Source organism: Leucoraja erinacea, chromosome 28 (assembly GCF_028641065.1).
Source record: "Leucoraja erinacea ecotype New England chromosome 28, Leri_hhj_1, whole genome shotgun sequence".
Lineage (NCBI taxonomy): Eukaryota > Metazoa > Chordata > Chondrichthyes > Rajiformes > Rajidae > Leucoraja > Leucoraja erinaceus.
The window spans coordinates 3083024-3097751 of record NC_073404.1 but is presented as its reverse complement, the minus strand read 5'-3'; the positions used below and the strand labels follow the sequence as shown (position 1 = coordinate 3097751).

Genomic DNA, 14728 nt, shown 5'->3' with positions numbered 1-14728 from the left:
TACATCTTTTCTTTTAATTTTATTTGACTTCTCTTGTCAGCCACGGTTGCCTCCTACTCCCCTTAGAATCTTTCTTCCTTTTTGGAATGAAATGATCCTGTGTCTTCCGGATTATGCCCAGAAATTCCTGCCATTGCTGTTCCACCATCATTCCTGCTAGGATCCCTTTCCAGTCTACCTTGGCCAGCTCCCCTCTCATGCCTTCATAGTCCCCTTTGTTCAACTGCATCACTGACACTTCCAATGTAACCTTCTCCTTCTCAAATTGCAGATTAAAACTAATCATATTACGATCACTACCTCCAAGCGGTTCCTTTACCTCAAGTTCTCTTATCAAATGGTTCATTGGACAACACTAAATCCAGAATTGCCTTTTGTCTGGTCAGCTCCAATACAAGCTGCTCTAGGAATCCACCTCGGAGGCATTCTACAAACTCCCTTTCTTGGGATCCTGAACCAACCTGATTTTCCCAGTCTACCTGCATATTGAAATCCCCCATCACCACAGTGGCATTACCTTTGTTACATGCCAGTTTTAACTCCTGCTGCAACTTACACCCTACATCCGGGCTACTATTTGGGGGTCTGTACATAACACCAATTAGTGTCTTCTTGCCTTTGCAATTCCTCAACTCAATCCACAGTGAATCTACCTCGTCAGTCCCTATGTCTTCCCTCGCAAGGGACTGAATTCCATCCCTCACCAGCAGAGCTACCCCCCTCCTCTGCCCACCTGCCTGTCCTTTCTATAGGATGTATAACCCTGAATATTAAGTTCCCAGATCCGATCCTCCTGCAGCCACGTCTCAGTAATCCCCACAATTTCGTATCTACCAACCTCTATCTGAGCCTCAAGCTCATCTACTTTACTTCTTATATTTCGCGCATTCATATACAATATTTTTAATTCCTTATGCAGCTCACCTTTCACATCGATCCCTATTACACTTGGCCATACACTCCTATCCCTTTGTGAGCTTTCCCCCCCGTTAATTCTGGGGTCATTAACTATTCCCTTACTCTCTTTCCCTTTAACTCCATCCTCCACTATCCCATTTGACACCCCACCCCCCTTATTTAGTTTAAAACCACGTGTGTCGCAGAGGCAAACCTGCCTGCCAGAATGCTGGTCCCCCACCTGTTAAGGTGCAATCCGTTCCTTTTGTAGTTCCCCCTTGCTGCAAAACAGATCCCAGTGATCTAAGAATCTAAATCCCTGCCCTCTGCACCAGTTCATCAGCCACACATTCAGGTCCTGTATCTCCCTGTTCCTGCTCTCACCAGCACGAGGAACTGGAAGCAAACCGGAGATAACAACCCTGGAGGTCCTGCTTTTCAGCATTTTTCCAAGCTCTCTAAAGTCACACTTCAGAATATTCATCCCCTTCTTTCCGACATCGTTTGTGCCGACATGCACTACAACTTCCGGCTGTTCACCTTCGCCCTTGCGGATTTTCTGCACTCTGTCCGTGACATCCTGGATCCTGGCACCAGGAAGGCAGCACACCATCCTCGAATCCCGTCTGTTGCTGCAGAAACCCCTGTCCATACCTCTCACAATGGAGTCTCCCACTACAATGGCCTTGCCTGACATCGGCCTCTTTGGTTTTGGCTCAACAGCACTTTTTGCTTCACAAGCCAGTGCGCCACTTAGTGTGTTAACGTCTTCTGTCCCTTCTAAGTGGGTGGACCTGTTCTCAAGAGGTACAACATCCAGGGACCTTTGCATTCCATGTTTCCCTCCCTTTCTCACTGTCACACACTTTCTCTCTTCAAAAGATGTATAACCCTGAATATTAAGTTCCCAGGCCCGATCCTCCTGCAGCCACGTCTCAGTAATCCCCACAATGTCATATCTACCAACCTCTAACTGAGCCTCAAGCTCATCTACTTTACTTCTTATATTCTCTTTCTCTCTTCAAGTAACTTAGATGTACCAATCTTACTGTAGGACTTGTCGTGGAACGACTCCGTTTCTCGGACGAACCACGTATTTACAACTAATGATCTCCGCACACGAGGGGCAATATTACCAAGCCAATTCACCTACAAACCTGCACAACTTTGGAGTGCGGGAGGAAATCGGAGCACGCGGGGAAAACCCATGCAAGTCATGGGGAGAACATACAAACTCCGTACATACAGCCCCTGTAGTCAGGATTGAACTCGGGTCACTGGTGCTGTGAGGCAGCAACTCTGCCGCTGCGCCACCGTGCCATATTACATCTCCAACACGGCACTAAACTGGAGAGCTTGGATTTATCAAAAAATCCTGACTCAAATGGAAATGCTTTTTGCAAACGGATCAAATTTCATTTCCCACTCCACAATCAGAATCATACGATCATATAAATCAGCAGTTAAAGGCCATTCAGCCCATTAAGTCTGCACTGATTTTGAATAACATCAATGCAGAGGGGTGGCACGGTGGTGCAGCGGTAGAGTTGCTGCCTTATGTTACAGTGCCAGAGACCCGGGTTCAATCCCGACTATGGGTGCTGCATGTACGGTGTTTGCATGTTCTCCCCGTGACCGGGTGAGTTTTCTCCGAGATCTTTGGATTCCTTCCACACTCCAAATGCATACAGGTTTGTAGGTTAATTGTAGGTTTGTATACTTGGTGTGTGTAAATTGTCCCCAGTGTGTGTAGGCTTGTGTTAATGTGCGGGGACTGCTGGTCGGCACGGACTCGGTGGGCCGAAGGGCCTGTATCCACGCTGTATCTCTAAACTAAACTGATCTGTCAGGAATCTTCTAGACTGAAAGTCTTAATTAGGTAAAGAATCGAAAATAGAATTTAAAAGACAGCAATAAATTCTAGCCAGATGCTCCATTTTGCATTTTGTCAGTTCATAAAGTTATAAATAGCCAATGGAATATTAACAGGGCACCTGGAGCCACCATCACATTCACAGTCAATTAAAATTGACAAGATTGTAATTGTATTACCAGGGAGACAGAGGGAGGGCAGAAACTGGGAGGCACAGTGACACAGCAGTAGAGTTGCTGTCTCACAGCGATACAGACCCAAGTTCAATCCTGACTACCGGTGCTGTCTGTATGGAGTTTGCATGTTCTCCCTGTGACCTCATGGGTTTCCTCTCCCACTCCAAAGATATCCAGGTTTATAGGTCAATTGGCTTTGATAAGCTGTAAATATTGTCAACTTGTCCTCCGTGTGTGGGTTAGCATGCGGGGTGACCGCTGGTCGGCACGGACTCAGTGGGCTGAAGGGCCTGTTTCCACGTTGTATCTTTAAACTCTAAAGCCCTTCGGCCCACAATGTCCGTGCCGAACATGACTCCAAGACTAACTCTTATCTGCCTGCACAACTCCATATCCCTCCGCCTATCCCTGTGACCGCGTGGGTTTTCACCGGGTGCTAAGGTTTCTTCCCAAATCCAAAGACGTACAGGTTTGTAGGTTAATTGGCTACGGGTTTAAACAAGTTTTAAAATGTCCGTAGTGTGTGGGATAGTGTTAGTGATGGTCGCCGCGGATGCTAGTAACTTTTAAGATGAGGGGGGGGAAAGATTTAATAGGAACCTGATGGGTAACTCTTTCACATAATGTGTGGTGGGTGTACGGAACGAGCTGCCAGAGGAGGTATTGAGGCAGGTACTAGCTCAACGTTTAAGAGACAATTAGACTGGTACAAGGATAGGATAGGTTTAGAGCAATATCGACCAAACGCAGGCAAATAGGACGAGCACAGATGGGGAATGTTGGTCGGCATGGGGAAGTTCGGCCGAAGGGCCTGTTTCCACACTTTATGACTCAATGTTATTTGAACCAAAATTAATTTGAGGATCTCGTCCTTCACTGGTTTGGACTTGTTATATAGCACCAATTCCTCTGATGAAGGTCTCCTTCACTAGGCCAAAGGCAGATTGATGGTAGTTACGGAGTCTTGGCTCACCTTCAATTGTTCATGAGCAACGTCAATAGATAATTCACTGTACAGGTGATCACAACGAGTTCTTTCTCTATTTTATTATTGTGTAGAGGTTCAGTGAAAAGCTTCACTTTGGTTATGGAGAGAAGGCTGGAGAATGAGGTTGAAAGAGAATGAATGGCGGAGTAGACTTGATTAGTCCAATGGCCTAATTCTGCTCCTATCACTAATGAGTTCAAAGCTCTGCAATGAGGTAGATGGGAGGTCAAGACTTCACACTCGCTGATGAGAGAACCATTCAGTTGCCTGATTATAGTTGGGAAGAAACTGTCCCTGAATCTGGAGGTATGCTTTTTCAAACCTCTGTACCTCTTGCCCGATGTGAGAGGGGAGAAGAGGGAATAACCGGGGTGAGATTGGGCCCTCATTATGTTGGTGGCCTTGCCGAGGCAGCGTGAGGTGTAAATGGAGTCAACGGAAAGGCGTTGGTTTGCGTGATGTTCTGGGCTGTGTCCACAACTCTGCAATTTTTTGGGGGTTTGGATGGAGCTGTTCCAAAACCAGGCGGTACGGCGCATCTGTCGAAGTTAGTGGGGATTGTCGGGGATATGCTGAACATCCTAAGCCTTCTAAGGAAGTAGAGGCGTTCGTGTGCTTTCTTCGCCATAGCTTCAATGTGGCCAAGACATTTCACTGTACCTTGGTACATGTCACAATAATAAACCGAAACCAATGTTAAACACCAATCTATTTCTTTAACACTCTTTCTTTCATCTTTAGTATAGTATCACATTCAACGAGGTAGTTCATTAGTCATAGGGGCAGAATTAGGCCATTCGGTCCATCAAGACTACTCCGCCATTCAATCATGGATGATCTATCTTTCCCTCTTAACCCCATTCTCCTGCCATCGCCCCATGACCCTTGATATCTTTACTAATCAAGAATCTGTCAATCTAGCTGTAAAATATGGCCAATGATGGCCTCCACAGCCATCGGTGGCAATTAATTAGATTCACCTCCCTCTTGACTAAAGAAATCCCTCCTTATCTCCTTCCTAACAAATTATGAGGCTGTGCCCACTGGTCCTGGACTCTCCCACTAGTGGAAACGTCCTCTCTATCCAGACCTTTTACTATTCTGTAAGTTTAAAAAAAAAAAAATATATTAATTAGAAGTGAGTACAATGCATTAGTACAGAAATTATGTTAACATATTACATTCTCTGTACAACCTCCCTTTTTTTAATTTTAAGAGAGAAGTGAGAAAAGAGAGAAGGAAAAGAGGTTGTGAAAATTGAAGAATAGACTAGTGAGCGTGAGTGAAAGAGAAGGAATAAGTGAAGAAGGAAAGCAGGAGGGAGATTATTCAATCGCCACAATGAGATGACTTTTTAATATTCTAAATCATCTTTCACCCATACCTGAAACTTTTAGTTTTCATGATACTATGTCACCACATGAATCCAAGAAATCAATAAATGGGGACCAACTCCTTAAGTTGTTTTGTCTTGTTTGTCTATTAGGAGGAGTCTCATTTCTTCCAAATGTGCTGTGTCCAGCATATTACTAATCCACATTTTAAATGTTGGTATATTAGCATATTCGTTAAGATTCAATGAGGTCCACCCTCATCCTTCTAAACTCCAGCGAGTACAGGCCCCGGTGCCATCACACGCTCATCATGCATTAACCCAATCATCCCTGGGATCATTCTCGTACACCTCGTCTGGACCCTCTCCAATGCCAGCACATCAAATATGGGTCCCAAAACTGCTCACAGTACAGTGAAAAGCTTTTTGTTGCTCGCTATTCAGTCAGTGAAAAGAAGATACTTGATTACAATCCTGCCGTGCACAATGGAGATACAGGATACAGGGAAGAACATTTAGTGCAAGATAAAGCCCAGTAAAGTCCCATTAAAGATAGTTTGAAGGTTACACAAAAAAGCTGGAGAAACTCAGCGGGTGCAGCAGCATCTATGGAGCGAAGGAAATAGGCAACGTTTCGGGCCGAAACCCTTCTTCAGTTCTTCTTAAACACTGTGTATACTCCACTGCGTTATCTCTTCAAGATATGCCTACCTTGAAGAAGTTCTCCTCTTCTTAAACAAGATAGTTTGAAGGTCTCCAGTGAGATGGATAGTAGCTCAGGGCTGCTCCCTAGTTGGCGTTAGGATGGTTCAGTTGATAACAACTGGGAGGAAATTATCCCTGAATCTGGAGGTGTGCGTTTTCACACTTCTTTACCTCTTGCCCGATGGGAGAGGGGAGAAGAGGGAGTGACCGGGGTGAGACTGGTCCTTGATTATGCTGCTGGCCTTGCCGAGGCAGCTTGACGTGTAGATGGAGTCAATAGATGGGAGGGTGCTTTGCTTTAGGAGATCCCCATGCCAGGAGCCCATCTCCCAACTTGAAAACCGAGGGGAGCCGAGTCCCTTCAATAGAAATAAAGGTCACATCCAGTAACAAAAAAAATTTATTCAAAGTTTCATTAATACATACTGAACAGGTTATCTACAAATCTATGGTCAGGTAACATTTTCTTCCTGCTAAGTTACACTGAATATACAGCACAAGATATAAAAGCAAAAAAAAAAAAAAAAAAAAAAAAATTATTGGAACTCAAGATTATAACTGAAAATCATTTTTTTTTATCATGACACAGTTTTGTACTATATGCAAATACTAGGCAAGAGCAGGAGACACAAAAGGTAGTTTAAGAATTTAATACAGGCAGACAAGGGTACGGCAGTCGGTGTCTGCACTCCACACAATGAGGCTCGACAGCAAAGAGGAAACCTAGTATGTTTAAAACATGATAATCGTTTAAAAAATACGTGTTAAAAAAACGTCATCGCTGACTGAAGAAGAATTGACTGTAGCCCATGAGTGAAGGTGTACATCTGATCAGCGCTGCAGTGACAATCACAGATAGCTCACTCCAGATATCATGGGGGAAGGGAACACCACTCACCAAACCACACTCACTCCCCCCAACAAACCCAACGAGAGTTGTCGCCGCCCCAGACAGAGGACTGATCTGACCCGGGAGGATAACTCCATAGTAAAATTAACTCTCGTGAAAATGAATTCTGGACATTGATCATTCTTTTTTTAATAATTGTAACCATTTTGGTTCCCATGTGGGTGTGGAAGATTGCAACCTTCACGTGGTCCGCCCTGTTTCGACTAATGCAATCAACTCGACGTGCACAAACAGAAGATCAAAGAGAACAAGTTGTCCTACAACTTTAGGCTGTGCACGCCACACGAAAGGAGAAGAAGAAGAGGTTGCCATGAAAGGTCTGTGCTATGATGCTCATATCCCTCTGTAGCCCCTGGGGTTAGGAGGGAAAGTTAGTTCAGCCATGATTGAATGGCAGAGACTTGATGGGCCGAATGGCCTAATTATATTCCTATCACTTATGACCTTATGATCACTGCAAAAAATAGTAGACAAAATAAAATCATATATATACAGTGCAAATTTAAAACTGCCCTCCATACACTCCGGTGGAGCACTGTGTGTAAATTAGTCTTATTTTAAGACGTAGCAAATGTTCCTAAGTTAATTTTAACATCATCTGCTGCCAACCAGTGGTAAATGTTATGGACTGCAGAGTCTTTCAAATGAGTCTTTAGTGTCCAAGATGTTGTACAGTGGGAAGGGAGCGGTGTGCCAACGTATCAAAAAAAGGGCGATTGTATTAAATATCACGTCACGGGAGGTAAGTATCAAGAGCCAGTAAGCAAAATTCAGCGGAGATTTGAAATTGAAAAAGCACTGAAATCACTTTTCCCCACAACTGCTAAGAATTGAAGTTTCCAACATGATTGAAATATACAGCATGGAAACAGGCCCTTCGGTCTACTGAGTCCAAACCGACCGTCGATCACCCATTCACACTAGTTCTGTGTTATCCCACTCTCCCATCCACTCCCTGCACATTAGGGTCAATTTACAGAGGTCAATTAACCTACAAACCCTGCACATCTTTGGGATGTGGGAGGAAATCAGAGCGCCCACAGGAAACCCATGCGGTCACAGGGAGAACATGCAAACTCCACACAGACAGTAGCCGATGTCAGGATCGATCGCTGCAAGGCAGCAGCTCTACCAGCTGCGCCACTGTGCTGCCTATTTTTTATGCATAATGGTGGATTTTATTCTGCTTTGGTTCAATTTCTGGTTGAACTAAGTCCTGCATTGCTCATGAACTAACTATAGGATACCTCAAGGAGCAAAGAGAATGGATTTTGCTAATCTACCAATTATCAGCAAACTAGATGTCGGCACAAAAGGGAGTTGTGGTAAAGAGGCACACACAAAATCTAGCACGGTAAAAATTAGTAAATAAACTGAATTTGTATTAAACATACACATTACAACTTCTGCCGCTAGACAACAGGATCTAATGTACTTCAATTGAAAAGCTGAGTTGTACTCTTGTGAGTACATTCCTGGTAGCAATAAAGAGTTTAGAAGGATAAGGCAGGACTTCATTGAAACTTACTGAATAGTGAAAGGCCTGGAAAGAGTGGATGTGGAGAGGACGTTTTCACCAGTGGAAGAGACTAGGACCAGAGGCCATAATCCCAGAATATAAGGATGTACCTTTAGAAAGGAGACGAAGAGGATTTTCTTTTGTCAGTGAGTGGCGAATCTGTGGAATTCATTGCCACGGATGGCAGTGGAAGCCAAGTCAATGGATATTTTTAGGGTGGAGATTGATAGGTTCTTGATCAGTATCACTGTCAAGGGTTATGGGGAGAAGGCAGAAAAATGAGGTTGAGAAGGGAGATAGATCAGCCATGATTGAATGGCAGAGTAGATGGGCCAAATTCTGCTCCGACAACTTATGAACACGATAAACAATCTATTTTCCATAATGCCTTGCAGCACTCCAGGTTCATGTGAAGAAAAAAGAGAGGGTAGTTTACTTTTTAGGGGAAATGTCCAGGGGTCTTTCAAATCAAAGTTTGAATGAATATACTATGTGACAGGCAATATTGCTGAAGGATAAACTTTGGTAAAACAATTATTAATCTTTCCCAGACATTTGCCCGTACCGAAATCCAAGAGAGGGTACTGAACAGAGGCCTCACCTTCATCCCAACTCCCAAATCCCACAAGGGACAAGTGCAGGGTAGATTCTATCGAGCTATCATGTTAATACATCACTTCATGGACGCAGAGTCTGAAGAAAGAATACCCTTCACCCCACGCACAGGATGGACCCCAGGGGAGGACAAAGTCCCTAGAGAGATCACAGAATTCATAACAGGAACAGCATGGGCCATTAGGGATTGGCTACAACAAAGGATAAGCCTAACTTCACCAGAAAAGAGATGGATGCCATGACAGAACTGAGAGATAACAACGAGTTAGTGATCGAACCAACAGGCAAGGGGAGCAGTATAGTCATCATGGACAGAAACCTGTTGTCTATTTACCTGTTCGAGGCACATAGACAACTGAACAAGATAGAACACTACACTAAGTTACATGAGCCCATATATAAAGAAACACAAACGGAAATAGGGGACATCTTGGAAGATTGTAACAATCAGAACGGCTTCAGAGAGAAGAGGACCACGGTCACACAGATCCTTGCCCTGCGAAGAATCATTGAGGAGGTGAAGAATAACAACCTGCCGGCCGTCCTAACCTTCATAGACTTCAAGAAGGCGTATGACTCGATTCATCGATGCAAAATGATGAGGATTTTGAAGGCATACGGTATCCCTGCTCGTCTCCTGCGAGCCATTGAGGATATACACTTGGGCACCACAGTCAAGGTTGTCACCCTGGATGGCGAGAGCAGAGTGTTTGAGATCCTCGCGGGGATCTTACAGGGAGACACCTTTCTCTTCGTCATTGTCCTTGATTATTCCATGAGGCAGGCGCTGAAGGAACACGAGGACCTCGGCTTCACAATCACCCCAAGGCGTTCGAGAAGAATTGGGCCAGTCAACTTGTCAGCCCTCGACTTTGCTGATGACGTTATCCTGCTGTCAGACCAGATTAGGGAGTCACAGGAGCTGCTCGGCAGGGTGGAGACGGAGTGTGAGAAAGTGGGCCTCCACCTCAATACCAAGAAGACGGAGTACATGGCGTTCAACGTTGGTGACCATGAGCCTCTCAAGACCAGTGGCGGTGCATCTCTCAAGTAAATGGAGGACTTCAAGTACCTGGGAGTGAGGATGCAGAGCTCGGAGAATGACATCAAGGACAATGACATGAAAGCGCTCACATGGAAAGCCCTCAATAACACGGGGGAAAATCTGGACATCTTGGATGTCTAAGGGTCTCAAACTGAGATTCTTCCATGCAACTGTAGAGACCATATTATTGTAGGGTGTAAGGCATGGACTCTCACTCGAGCACTGTCCAAGTCCCTCGATGGTACCAACACCCGAATGCTCAGAAAAGTTCACAATGTCAGTTGGAGGGAACCACATCACCAACGCCCAGCTCTATGGGGAGATTCCACCTCTGATGGAGAAGATCAGGTGGAGAAGGATGAGGCTCGCTGGTCACTGCCACAGCCACCCAGTGATGCCAACAAACAAGGTTGTGCTGTGGGAACCCACCCATGGAAGATGTGACCCGGGACGGCCGACCAAGACGATGCTGAAGACGTTTATGGAAGACGCATGTGTAGAGACAAAAGGGGAGCTTGCCAGCTGCATGGAGGACAGAGATGTGTGGTGCGTCCATCACCATGCCCAGTGGAAACCAGCACCACTACGTCGCTAATGATTTCAACGATAATTATAATCTTGGAAGAGAGTGGGTGTCAGGATGTACTCGAGAGAAACAAGTAGAATACCTAAAAGGAACACAACCCAGGGCGAAGAAATTGCACATGCTTCCAAAGATGCACAAAAACCCAGACAGTTAACAGTGCCTGGAGAAATACCTCCAGGTAGGCCCATTGTGTCAGACTGTAGTAGCGAATCCTATGGGGTGTCGGAATACATTGACATAGAGAGTTGTGAGTTTGTGGAATTCTCTGCCTCAGAGGGAGGTGGAGGCCGGTTCTCTGGATACTTTCAAGAGAGAGCTAGATAGGGCTCTTAAAGATAGCGGAGTCAGGGGATATGGGGAGAAGGCAGGAACGGGGTAGTGATCGGGGATGATCAGCCATGATCACATTGAATGGCGGTGCTGGCTCGAAGGGTCGAATGGCCTACTCCTGCACCTATTGTCTGTTGACCATTACCTTAACCCACTGGCACAGCAACACCCCAGTTACATCCAAGACACCAACCACTTCACCAGAATATTTAACTCCCTGAACATACCGCCCAACGCAATACTCTTTACCATGGACGTGGAAAGCCTGAACACAAACATAGAGACAAACAGGGGGATACAGGCAGTTAAAAACATCCTGCAGAAAAACCCTGACCCAGAAAGACCAGACACGGCCCTAGTCAAATTACTTTATCTGGGATTGGCGAAGAATGATTTTGAATTTAACGGAGAGTTCTACTTACAAGTCAAAGGGACGGCAATGGGGAAGAAGTTCGCCCCCGCGTATGCCAACGTATACATGGCAGAGTGGGAAGAGATGATCTTCCTCAAATGTCCTAAGCGCCCAATGTAGGATGTTACAAAATGTTGAGATGTTAAAAATCAAGCCTGTATCCCATCAGATAAAGCATAAAAATAACTTTAATTTGATACCTAATTCACTTTCATATCTTCAGTATTAAAAAAGTTATGGTCATTTTCATACTCGGAAATTAGCATCTTGTTCCCTATTGCTTTTCCATTGACTTAACACAAAAGCTGTGATTGACTAATGCAATCAATCCGACAGGCACAAACAAATAGATCAAATAGAACAAGTTGACCTACAACTTTAGGCTGTGCACGCCATACGCAAGAAGAAGAAGAAAAGCTGTGATCGAGGACAGTCAATTGACATAAAAGTCCATAACTTTCATAAAAATTAAGAGACCTGAATGAAATTTTCAGTTATTATAGATTGAAGCATTCTGAAACAAATATGATACATCTTACTTTGATGACCTGAAATTAAAGTCTATAATTAGTTAATTACCTAATTAAGTAGCTAACTACTTAACTAACTGTTGTGACGAAAATAGTAATAAACACCCAGGCTGCCTTGAAAATTAAAAAATGTGATATTCTCAAGATCAGAACGTTAATATTATTATATTACATGCTGCAAGTCCGTAACAGACAGGTAAAGAAATTACAATTTCTAGCAAAAGATTATGGCGTGAGAATTGGGAGCTGTTGCTGAGTTACAGACAGCAGAGACGATCCTAGCAACAAAGGATTTGATTGTTGGTTTTGATGCAACCACCCAAGAAGAGACCGATATTAACAGTGTACACTTCACCACCACAAATTAATGTCTTTCTGCAGCAGTCGATGAATTGGCTGGTGGGACTGCTGAGCAACATATTTGCGATACTGTTGACAATTGGTGTGAAACTTATACTTATTTCAATGAGCAAGCAGATTTCCAAGTACCAGGCAACCAGGCAAAAGATGATAAGACAACATTTCAAATACAGTGAGTGACAGGTGTGCAGCTAACCATGCTGCTATTAGGATTGTGAACAGTGAGTGGGGTAAATCTTTGAATGAGCTCTACTGCCACTTGCATCCTCTTGACTCCATCGCAACGTCAGTTCGCTCAGCCCTCAAAAAGCACAAAGAATCCAGAGGCAAAGTCTTTGGGAAGGACTGTCCAGCAGGAAATGTCATACTGCAGATGAACAAACTTCAGTACAAGAATGGAAAAGGGGACCCAAAAGGATTTGTTGCATTTTTGGATGAAAGGAACATCCCCCGAGGTGTCCTCCCACAGTACCGTGGCAACACATCACATATACTTTTCCATATTAGTGGCAAGCTCATAGAATATTATGATGACTTTGCTACCATAAGTTCAACTGCACTGCTTTGAGGAACACTATCCAGATCAAGTCCACTCCGCTTGTGTAACTGCCTCATCAGGATTGGAATGTTTGCCAATGTGCTACCACACATTGGGCCAATATGCTACTCGAGGTTCCTAGATGATATCTGGGGAGTGTGGACACACTCAGAAGGGGAGTTAGAGGAGTTCATTGACAAACTTAATGCCCACCACCCTTCCATCAAGGTTAAGGCCACAACAAGCCAGGAGAGTGTGGACTTCCTCGACACCATCGTCTTTAAACTACCATTGGATAACCAGGAGCAAAAACTAGCTACCAAAGTTTTTTTCAAACCCACAGATGCCCACACCCTTCTACACATCACGAGCCACCACCCAAAACACACCTTCAGGGGTATCGTTAAGTCACAACTGAGCTGCTTTCACCGTATATGCACCAGGGAGCAGGACTTTAACCAGGCCACCACAAGCACCCTCTTCACCGCCCCGAGACAGAGGAGGTACTGCAGACGGAAATTAAGACACATTAAGTCAGATTTGCTAAAAAAAAACATCCAAGGGCCCAGACCTAGGCTGGGGTTGATACTGAAATTTCCTTGAATAACAGGATACAGTAACATGGCTGCCCATCCCCACAACATTGTCAAAGGTCGGTTTGAACAAATTCAGAGATTTCAGCTGTAGGTTGTTGTTCAGGGGGTCATAATGCAACAAATGACCTTCTCAATACGACCCACTCAACCTTGCAGAGCCCAAGTCAATATATATTTTTATGGTGGAGATTGATGGGATTTTTGATTAGTACGGGTGTCAGGGTTTATAGGCAGGAGAATGGGGTTGAGGGGAAAGATAGATCAGTCATGATTGAATGGCAGAGTAGACTTGATGGGCTGAATGGCCTAATTCTGCTCCTGTAACATGAAATTCCACCCCCCTCTTTTGTTTTCCCAAGTTGATCGCTGCCACAAAATGGCATTACATACTCTCAGGAAATGTTTACTGTTGCAAATAAGTAATTAGGCTTAATTTGACATTTTGAAGCCTTAAATGGTGGACATATTCATATTGCTCACCAACCAGCAATCACCCTAACATTATCCTACAAACGGGACCATTTTTTTTACCATTTTAACAAAATCCAATTAACGTACAAACCTGTGCATCTTTGGAGTGTGGGGGAAAGCCAGAGCACCTGGAAAAAACCTACACAGTCGCGGCGAAAATATACAATCTCTGCATCGCCAGCATCCGTAGTCAAGAACAAGCCTGGGTCACTAGTGCTGCAAGGCAGCAACTCTACCGCTGTGCCACCACTTAAACAGTCCCATTCTTTTTTTTTTAAATCAGACCTTAATGCAAAGGTTATATCAGTGTTTGTACATAGATCCAACCTCAAATAGTGTAAGCTCACTTTAGCAGATGTTGATCAATGGCATTGTTAAAATACTCTGGACTATTCTACACCACCTGGTTCAGTAACATGCATTTCTACTCTTGGTCTCTCCTTTCTCCTAACAATTATTGACATTCAGCCGACATGGCGACTTTAGTTTAATTCAGAGATACATCTTGGAAACAGGCCCTTCGGCCCACCGAGTCCATGCCAACCAGCGATCCCTGCACACCAACACTATCCTACACACACGAGGGACAATTTACAATTTTTACCAGTCCAATTAACCTACAAACCTGTACGTCAATGGAGTGTGAGAGGAATCTGGAGTTCCCAGAGAAAACCCACGCAGATCACGGGGAGAACGTACAAACCCTGGTCACTGGCGCTGCAAGGCAGCAATACCGCTGCGCCACCGTGCCACCCTTATTCTGAAATAATTTTGGGGATATCTACAAAGGTTCAATAGGTTCAAAGGTTCATTTACTCTTTTGTATCTGCTCTTAACATCCAAT

The 14728-nt window shown here is 44.4% G+C and overlaps 1 long non-coding RNA gene across 1 annotated transcript; it reads left to right on the top strand.

Moving 5' to 3' along the window:
* The first annotated feature begins 4129 nt into the window (after nucleotides 1–4129).
* Nucleotides 4130–6524, top strand: LOC129710515 (uncharacterized). The gene is made up of 2 exons (XR_008725689.1): nucleotides 4130–5830; nucleotides 6020–6524. It is a non-coding gene; the product is annotated as an uncharacterized LOC129710515 (long non-coding RNA).
* Nucleotides 6525–14728: the final 8204 nt, after the last annotated feature.